We start from the raw sequence: 10453 nt of genomic DNA, 5'->3' as shown, positions 1-10453 counted from the left end.
TCACGCAGAGGCTGCTGTGGGGTCTCTGCCTAGAGAATTGTGAACTCATGGTGGGGAACCATGTAGGAACCACCTCCTCAGACCAAAGCTGAACTTCAGAAAAGATCGGTTGCTTGGATAAGGAACAGATCCGGTTACTCAACCCAACCTGTCCTTATCGCCAAAGACCCAGCTCAACGTCCTCTCAGGCTCAGACAGAAACAACAGGACTCTGGGTGGTGACCAGTTCCTGTCCTCAGAGCTGAATGTGGGGCGGGGGGGAAGCGTGGACTCAGTCTCCAGTGCTCCTCCACCAGGAGACAACCTGGGTGGTGCCTATGGGAGCTTAATGGCACCTGTCTGGACAAGAGGAAGAGGCTGGCAGGTGTGGCTCCCTTGCAAAGGGCTAGGAAGATTCCCAGGCAGCGGTGTGCAGGCTGCAGCTCTTCCCGGCTGAATCGGGTTTTTCTTAAACCAGAAATTACCAGTTGTCGTTAACTGCAAAGATGCACCCAATCAGCCCATCAACTTGGCTGGCCACTTTTGATCTGCTCCCAGATGCAGTCCTGACTCGCATCCCTAACTTCCTCTTTCTGGGCTGCAAACAGATGTTAACAATAGCCAACCTTACTGAGTGCCAGGCCCTTTATCTGCAGACTCTCGACCCCACAGCAGTCTCTGAGATCAGCTTTATCCTATTATCCCCATTTCATCGGTGAGAAAACTGAGTTCCAGTAAGAGAACAGACCCATCCATAGTCACCCAGCTAACAAGTGGCCAGAGGCAGGATTTAAACTCAGATCTGTGAGCTCCACAGCGCCCGGCTCCTAGTGGCCGCCTCCGATGTCGTTCCGGACACATTGCCCCTGGGGCGGCCAGGACTGGGGTGTGGAGGCTCTGCAAAACAGGGGAGGGCTTGCTCTGGGTTCACACATTCACTGGCGCCTGCCCCAGCCCTGCCCCTGGGACAGGACATGGTGCCCCCAGGGCAGGCCCGGGTGCTTATTGCCCACGCCAAGGTCAGGGCAGTTCCCAGACAGGAAGAACATTCTGGTCAAACCAGCTCTGACCAGAGTTCCTTTCTCCCAGTGTCCTTCCCTAGGGTTCTCTTCAGCTCTCTCCAGGCCTTGGGACTTGGGAGGCAGGCTTGGAAAAGGAAATTTCAGAGGCGCCCCGGACTCCTAGCCCTGGCGGCAGAGGGATCCTTCCTCCTGTGTCCTCCACAGCTCTCCCCGACAGAGATGTCCCTCCGGGGTGAGCTCAGGGGTCCAGGCTCTGGGCACAGTCATCACACAGGCCCGGCTTTGAGCCCCGCCTTCACTTCCAACCACCTGGGGGATTTCGGACAATGAAAGTTCCCCTCTCTGAGCCTTGGTTTCCCCATCTGGAAAATGGGACCAAGGATGCATGCTTTTAGGGTGTATTGGTTTCTTGTGGCTGCTCTAACAGATGGCCACAAACTGGATAACTAGAATAACAACAGTCGTTTCCTGCACAGTTCTGGAGGCCCCAAGTTCAAATTCAAGGTGTTGGCAGTGCGGCGCTTCCCTGAACGCTCTAAGGGAAAAATCCTTCCTTGTGTCTCCCAGCATCTGGTGGCCCCAGGTGGCCCTGGCCCGTGGATCTTCACTGCGGTCTCTGCCTCTCCCTTCACATGGCCTTGTGGCTGTGTCTTCTAAGGACACTGTCATTGGATGCATCGTGATATCAAATGGGGTCACATTCTGAGGTTCTGGGGCACACGAACCTGGTGGGGGGGGCACTACATAGAAACGGACCTGATCTCCCCTCTGCCCTCTCCTACACCTCTTGGGGGCGGCGACAGCATTTAATTTTGTGTGTCAACTTGACAGGGCCACTGGATGCCCAGATGTTTGGTTCGACATTACTTCTGGGTGTGTCTGCGAGGGTGTTTAAGGATGAGATTAGCATTTGAATGGGGAGCCGCAGTAAAGCAGGTGGCCCTCCCCTCCCCCATGTGGGTGGGCCTCATTCACCTCCCCACTCCCCACCCCATATAAGAAGGGAACAAAAAACCGGGGAGAGTGGGAAGCATCCGTGTTCTCCTGCCCTTGGACTGGAGCTACACCTCCAGCTCTCCCGCTTGCAGATAGCAGATCGTGGGACTTCTCAGCCTCCGTAACTGCATGAGCCAATTTCTTATAATACCGTTCTTTTTCTCCCTCTCCTTCCCAATAGGTAGACAGATGGAGAGAGACAGAGATAGGTATACGTGGTATCTGTATCATATACTGTGTATCTATATCTAAGTGTCTATTTGTCTATACCATATATCTCCAATATATGTCAGATAGAGGATATCTATATAAAATCTAAATTATACAAAACTATCTAGATGGATACAATTATATATGTTTCTTTGGTTTTGTTTCTCTAGAGAACTCTGATTAATACAGAGGCTTTTTCCCCCGGGGAAAGAGAAGGGCTGCTTCCAAGAGCAGCGGACTCGGGCGGTGGCTAGCGGGCCGTACCCCCCCCAGGGCCAGCTCTCGGCATGGACAGGCTCTTCTCTCCCACTTCTGGCTAAGTGTGGGGGAGGATGAATCAAGGCCAGACTCTCCACTCGTCTGAACTGTTCTTTCCATGGAAATAAACTTTCCCAGAGAGGCACCCTGCCCCCTCGCTATTCTCTATCCAGAGCCTGAATTGACAGCCACGTCTCTCACGACTGGAGAGCCACCGCTGGCAGGAGCCTGGCACGTGGGGTGTCGCGTGGGGCCATCGCGACGATGGCAGTTTGCGGGGTGGGGGGGGCGGGGAGAGCTGAGGGTTAGAGAGGACAGACCGCAGCCCAAGGGTACATGGGCCACAGACGTGGCTGTGTTTGAAGGTTACCCCGATTGCGGGGGACACCAGCCCTCGGCACAGACCGTTGGTGATGACACTTGCTCCGTGCCGGGCTGCGCAACAGGGATGTGCTCGGCGCATCCTCGTAGCCACCTTGCGAGGCTGTCGCCCCAGCCTCCAAACAGGGCTCAAACAGGCTAGAATCAAAGTTCAAAGAAGGGCAGTCCTGACTCCGTGATCCCGACTGTCTGTCGGAGTCAGGGTCAAACCTAAGGCTGCCCATCCCCCAAGGCCCTCCTTTCCCCTCCTGCAGACCCCTCTCTGATCTCAGACTTCTCCGTCTTCCTGATCCTTCCCTCTGTGGGGGCAGGTGTGGGAGGAAGGTTTCCCAGGAGGAGGGGGGCGGGGCAAGGGGCTATCTCCTTCATCTGGTCTTCATTCTGCAGAGAATAAGAGCCTGTGTGTGTGTGTGTGTGTGTGTGTGTGTGTGTGTGTGTAGGCAGGGGAGGGACAGGGATGGGGGCAGGCCGACATTCCTGGGGGGGTGGGCCAGGGCTGGTGTAGGCATCCATGCCTCCTCTCCCCCTCCTCCTCCCCAAGGATTCTAGTAGGCGGCCTGGGACGAATGAATGGAGCAAAGCGAGGTCGGCTCGTCGCAGGGGGGTCAGCAGGCCGCGGGTCAGGGCCCTCGCCTCTGCCTCCCTGGGTTCCTGAGCGCCGAGGATTACAGCTTGGGCTTCTGCTGTTTAATCAGCTGGTAGCAATTTAACCATTACACCCCAGTGAGAGAATCCAAGACATTTCCTAGAGGAGGGGGAAAGGGAAAGGCTCAGATGGGAGGAATGCAGAAGAGAGGGGGGTAGAGACACAAACAGCTTTATTAAAAAGAAAAGTCAGTGGGTGGGGGGGGGACATGATCTGTAATTGTATCTCAGCTTGAAATAAAACTCGCAGGCCTGGGTGGGTGGGGACGCAGATCCCCAGAGATGCTGGGGGGTTGAGGTGGGGAAGGTGGGTGCAGGCTGGGGGTGGGGGACAAGAGAGGAGCCTGGCAGTGGGATGTGGGCAGGGGTTTTGTCTCCTGCAATGAGGGGCGGTCTCAAGACCGGGAGAAGGCCCTGCGTCTTGCAAGCCTGGCTGGATGCGGCGCGCCTCTGAAACCCAGAACAGCCAAGCAGTTGAGCGAGGATGGCCTGGCTTTGCACCACGGGCTTATTTGTAAGTATTTGGAAAATGAGATGGGTAGGTGAAGTAAGATTCTTTATAAAGTGCATTTTCATTCTTTAAAAAGCAAAAACCAAAAACTTCCCAGCTCACAGCCTTTATTCTGGGCCCCAGTGGCCTTAAGTGGCCGCGTCTGAGCCAGGTTGACCTGGCTGCTGCACTCAGGCCCCCAAGCCAGGTGGCAGGGAGCCTCCCCAGGGGCCTGATGCAGAGCAGGGAAGGGCACCTGGAACAAAGCTTCTGGGCATAGAAAGAGCACCCACCTTGAAGTCTGATTTGACCCCCAGGGCTGGCTGAGTTAACTGTGGCAGGTTGCTAAGCCTCTCTGAACCTCCAGCCTTCCTCTCCATTTACAGGGGCTGGCTGGCACACGCTTTCTGCAGAGGGTCAGATGGTAAATACCTTTGCAGGCCATCCGGTCTCCGTGGCAGCTGTTCAGATTTTTTGCTGCAGCACGTGTAAGACAATGGTTATTCATAAATGAAGAAGTGTAGCTGCATCCAACACAACTTTATTTACAAAAGTAGATAGCTGGCCCTGGGGCTGTGGTTTGCTTCCCCCATGGTTTAGAAAATAGGAATGAGGGGATGCCTGGGTGGCTCAGTGGTTAAGTATCTGCCTTTGGCTCAGGGCATGATCCTGAAGCCACGGGATCAAGTTGTGCATCGGGGTCCCTGCAGGGAGCCTGCTTCTCCTTCTGCCTGTGTCTCTGCCTCTCTGTGTTTCTCATGAATAAGTAAATAAAACCTTAAAAAAAAAAAAGAAAATAGGAATGAAGATGCCCATCTCCTGGGGTTCCAGTGAGAATGAAACAGTGGCATGTGGTAGCACATTGGCAGGGTCTGAAACACATTGGCTGATTGTTACCCAGGTGGGGTGAGGGAGACAGCTGAGACTTTTCTGACCAACAGACTTTCTACTAATTTTCCACACTGGGTGGTGCAACAATTAAGTCGGCAAATAAGCCACTAGTGGGAGAGTCTAACAGGACAAGGGCCTCAGTGCTGAGGACCTGGGCTTTGCAGGATGAATAGGAGTTTTCAAAAAGAGGATGTGGAGGAGAAAGAAGTGACTTTCTTTTTCTTTAAATTTTGTTCATTTATTTAAAGAGAGAGTGCACATGAAGAGGGGAAGGGGCAGAGGGAGAAGGAGAAGGTATTTCAAGCAGATTCTGTGCTGAGTGTAGAGCCCAACTTGGGGCTTGATCTCACAACCCAGAGATCATGACCTGAGCCGATATCAAGAGTCAGACACTTAACTGACTGGGCCACCCAGGCGCCCCCAAGAAGTGACATTTCTGCTCAGAGGAATAGCACATGCAGAGACACAGAGGCAGGAAAGTACAGGTTAGGCTGTGGGTATGGAGTAGGATTTGGATGAAAATGGAGAAGGAAAAAGGCAGATGTCAAAGATCAGGCTTTTCCCCATACTCTATCTTGGGTTAGGAACAGAGATGATTATTTCAGGCTGAAGGGGATGTTGGGGGCCTGACAACCAGAGGGCTTCTCAGCTCTTCCATTGGACTGTTCCTTTCCATTTGTTCTCCATGCCCTACAGTCCCCAGTGAGCGACTCTCCACTTCCTCCAGGCAGGGAGGCTGCAGGATATTCTGATTAAAATCAGACACAGGGATCCCTGGGTAGCTCAGTGGTTTAGCTCCTGCCTTTGGCCGAGAGCATGATCCTGGAGTCCCGGGATCGAGTCCCACGTCAGGCTCCCTACATGGAGCCTGCTTCTCCCTCTGCCTGTGTCTATTCTTCTTTCTCCCTCTCTCTGTGTATCTCATGAATAAATAAATAAAATCTTAAAAAAATAATAATAATAAAATAAAATAAAATCACAGACACAGACATTAAACATTTGCTTGCCGTGTGGTCTTTGGTAAATGTCTTCACCTTTCTGGGTTTCTATTTCCCCCTACAAAATGGGGTTATAATCTTATAATGGACATCCGCTGGGGAATTAAATGGGATGATGAAGGACAATGCTTAACACAGGGCTCGTCTGGCACATAGCAAGCGTGAATAAACAGAGGCATGTTCCCTCAGCCCCCACTGCCAAAGGCTCTAAATGAGCTACATGGGGGTACACTGGTGCCCAAGTCTGGAAGGTCTGGGTGGGGCCTTGGCCTTTCTCTCTGCCACTGGACATGGACTTCAGGCATTCAGCCCCACTCCCTTACTGCTAGGCTGGGGAATCCTATCTCTTATGCAAACTACGCTTTCCCAGCCCCATTTTCCAGATGAGGAGACTGAGGCCTAGTAGAGGGTCTAACGGACTTCCTCAGAATCAAACAACTATCACAGCATCTGGCAGAGCTGGTGTTTGGAACTAAGCAGAGGGCATTCCAAACCCCAGGCTCTTTGGGGGCCACACTGAGACCCCCTGCCTCCTAAGACCCCGCCTACCCAAAGATCCAAGCTGCCATCTTGGTAGGGTGCCCAACTATCTGGCTTTGTTCAGCAGGGAGGAGGTGTCAGGATGCCAGAATTCCAAGGCTAAACGGGCCAGGAGCCCTCCTCTGCATGCCAGGCCCCGGCCCTGAGCCCTGTCCCCCTCTCCCCAGCCCACCCTCGACAGTACCTGCTTCCCGCCCCGCATTCGGACTGCCTCCCCTGGCCGCAGAGCTGGACTGTGCAGCTCGAGCCCTCCACGGCCAGTGCTGGGACTCCCCGTCGGTTCCACAAAGTCAGCCTTTGTGAGATCACCTGAGGGCACGCTGCACTAAAATTAAAGCATTAGTTAAAATACATAAAACATGCACAGCGAAAGGGATGGAAACAGCTGAAATCGTATAATAAAACATGTCATTACAGCAGATTAGGATGAAAAATCGTTCTTGCATTAATGCCCCAAAAGTTGGCAAACTGAGAGTCCGTAAATATGTCAGGAAACGCACACACAGGCGCCCCAGCACCGAGATGTGCGTCCGGAGGAGTCTCAGAGGCAGTGGTGACAGCCCAAGGGGTAGCCTTCTATGCATTTCCTCCAGTGCACGGCCCCAGTTTCCAGCACATTCGGGACATAGCCTGAGGAAGGGGCAGGGGTTCTGAGATCTGCCGAGTGTAGCAGGGGCTCCGCAGTCTTCCATAAGTGTGTGTGTGGGGGGGGTCCCTGCGACGTGGAAACAGTCTGTACAAGATCAGCCTCCTGCCCCTTGCACGACCGCCTATCAGAGATCTATCTCCCTGGACACTGACCTGGGTTGGTGAGGCTCCCACCCGGGGCACCCGGGGTGCACATGACCCCGCAGGCTTGCTGCTAATGGGATCACAGTCTGTTTGCCATATTGGGGGTGGGAGGTAAGATTACGGCAAGGCTAGGTGCAAGCCAACTTTTACCCACTGTTGCTCCCAGCTGGGGTTGGCTGTCACTTGCCTGCCCTTGGGACGCCCCTGGGGGAGGGAGCCTCAGTAGGGGACCAACCATCCCTGTTTGCCTGGAATTGCGCACCAAAGGCCCTACATCCTGGGGAACCTCAGGGTCCCAGGTGAACTGGGATGGCTGGTCCCCTCCAGCAAAGCCCCAGTCCTGTGGCTCTTTCAGGGTTGAATGTCCCTCGGTTACATTTTACATTTTTCAATTAAGGATGGGCAAAGCCATTGAAATCACATCAACTCATTCTTCAGTCTTTCTTTTCCCGCTGGGTGAAAAAAAAAAAAAAAAAAAAAGAACAGAACATATAACTCAGGTTATAGGAATTAGCAGAAAGATATGAATGGCGCATGTGTGTCACCAAGGGCCTACTGTCCACTGCCGATCAGCAAATTAGCCAATTGCTTCTGGGTTGATCTTTCTGGCGGGTCTTAGGGTCTGTTTTATTTAACTGACGGCATCTGTCTCTGATAGCAGGGCTCTCGGAGTGATAAATTGCATCCATATTTACTCTTCTTCCTAAAGCTAATTGTTGGGGGGGTTGTGTTTTAAATACCTTTTTGATGTGCTAAGAGCTCCCCGCGAGGTAAATAAACAGACCGTTAGGTTGAGCCTGGAAGCATCTGCAGAAGTGCAATCTCCTAATTTCTGGTAGTTAATGGACATTAACCTCTCAGGCTTTCCTCTCTCTGCTCACACCCTCATCCAGTAATCATTGTCATTACTTATAATAACATTTCACACTTGCAGGTCAGCTTGGCTTTCTAAGTGCTCTGGTCTCGCCTAATGAGTAGCTTTTGAATCTAAATAATGAAGTATTTGCCCTTCTCAGATTTCCACATCTAGGGCAGAGAATGCTCTTCTTCGACCTTTAGGTTGGAGCGTGTGCACATGCACAGACTCACGCACACGTACACACACATTCAAGGGCATGTATACTCACACCTGTGCACGTGTGCATATCCGCACACCCGCTTCCTCACCAATGGACGCTAATATCACGTGTCACTTCCTTATCTTCAAGGTGCACTAATCATCATAGCTACCGGATTTTGAGTCCTTAAAATCTGCCCAGTGGCTGTGCTCAAGGCTTTCCACCGCAGCAGTGTGGAGTAGGCGGTCAGCCCATTCTACAGATGGAAAAACTGAGGGCCCGAGAGGTGCAGTGACTCCCTCAGGGTCACACGGTTGGTAAGTTACAAGGTACTCTTCCATGCTATGATGGTCACCAAGGCCTGCACCCTTAGCCACCACTGACCCAAATGACCCCGGCTGATGCTCTTGCCCACTGTCCTCGTGCAAACTTGGGGAGAGAAGAGTATGGAGGAGCCCCTTCTTGTGGGTAGCATTTGGCAGCCACCAACCCCTTTACTAAAAGAAGCCAGAAATGGCACTGTTCCCTCCAGTCCCCTCGTGGCATTAGGGCCGTCTGAACCTGGACCTCCCATCTCCCAGATGGCTTCTCTTGTCCCTGCCTCCCTTTCCAGATGGAGACAGCACTGCTCCCTCTTCCCAGCCAGGGCCTGTGCGAGGGCTGCCACCACCAGGTCAGGGCCACCGAGGGCCGCAAGTCCAGGCTCCTGTGCCTTCTAGCCCTAAGGAGACAAGACTGCGGTAAGCTCAGCATCCTTTCTCCTGGCAGCTTGAAGCTATTTGAGGCGTCAGACGTCCCCCGTTTGGTTTTGAGGCAAACGCCACTTGGCTATGGGAGGGGCCCCATTTTCAGCAAGTGTTCTAGCAGAATGCCAGAGACCAAAATTATATGCCTTCCCCTCACGGCTTAAAAAGCAGCCTTCAAGGGGGTTTTGCCCATGTATAATTCAAGAAGCGCCGGAGCTGGAAACTGCATACTCGGTTGGATTTTCCTTCCCAGGGAGGATCTTTGTCTCCAGCCACAATTGTTTAAAATTGCAGTGTCGCGTGCGTGGAACAGAATGGCCCTGACCCCTTGTTCAGGTGACACTTGTCAGGCCCTCCTCGTTGAGAAGCCTGCACGGGGACACACAGCTAAAAACCCGAGTGGCTTTGGTCTGCATCCAAAGTTCTTTATCTCTCTTTCTCTTTGTCCTTTTCAAGACCACAGAAGCGTGGAGGAAATAGCTCCCTGCTCTGCTGGAGTTTGGTGCTGAGCATCTTAGAGGCTCTGAGGACATCGTGCTGTCTGTGGACGGCAGTCTAACAGCCCACAGACTCTCAAACAACCAGCCTGAGTATTTATGTCACCCAGCCCCTACCAGATTAGCAGGCAAGGACGCTGGAGCCCTCCTACTCATGGCTTGCACCTTACAGACCTTGTCAGAGCTAGCTCTGCACCTAATCACAGTTTCCCTTACCAAGGCACATAATCACCCAGGGGTTGGCAGCTCTCCAGATTATTTCATGTCCTGGGTGTGGCAGGAGGGAGGACTCCAGGGGCAGGTGGATCAGGGTTCAAATCCCTGCCCGGCTACTCACGGGCTGTGTGTCCTCGAGCAAGTTGCCAAACCTCTCTGGGCCTTCTTTTGCTCGTAGATAACCTGGAGCTAATAATGACTGCCTGGTGATGTTATAAAGATTAAAGTGTTGCGTTCATAAATGCTCACCCACAATGCTCAGGGCCAGCTTCTCCGATGGGCACAGCAAGCACACTGCCTGTGGCCGTGATACATTTAGGAACCCACAAAAACATTTCACCCCTTACAATAAGCAAGATGCATAGCTTTTTTTTTCTTAAGATTTTATTTATTTTTATTTATTCATGAGAGACACAGAGAAAGAAGAGGCGGAGACACAGGCAGAGGGAGAAGCAGGCTCCCTGCAAGGAGCCCAATGTGGGACTCGATCCCAGATCCCAGGATCACGCCCTGAGTTGAAGGCAGATGCTCAACCGCTTAGCCACCCAGGTGTCCCAGCAAGATGCATACCTTGACCACTCTGGTGGAAAGGTGAATATAACCGAGGCTGGATTGTATTCATCTTTATAACCACAGTCATCAAATATAATTTTTAGTATTTTTTTGTAGGGGAAAGGGCCCACTAAAGTCTTCATGCGGTCCTGCTAATATCTGCTCAGTACATTCTAATCATC

The 10453-nt window shown here is 52.5% G+C and overlaps 1 long non-coding RNA gene across 1 annotated transcript; it reads left to right on the top strand.

Moving 5' to 3' along the window:
• Positions 1-3837: 3837 nt before the first annotated feature.
• On the top strand, positions 3838-9002 carry LOC111092685. Its single transcript, XR_005379000.1, has 3 exons — positions 3838-4005; positions 8411-8577; positions 8874-9002. It is a non-coding gene; the product is annotated as an uncharacterized LOC111092685 (long non-coding RNA).
• Positions 9003-10453: the final 1451 nt, after the last annotated feature.

This window comes from Canis lupus, chromosome 26, assembly GCF_011100685.1.
Source record: "Canis lupus familiaris isolate Mischka breed German Shepherd chromosome 26, alternate assembly UU_Cfam_GSD_1.0, whole genome shotgun sequence".
In the NCBI taxonomy this organism is placed as follows: Eukaryota; Metazoa; Chordata; class Mammalia; order Carnivora; family Canidae; genus Canis; species Canis lupus.
The sequence above is the reverse complement of the archived record's forward strand: the minus strand, read 5'-3'. Positions and strand labels throughout refer to the sequence as shown.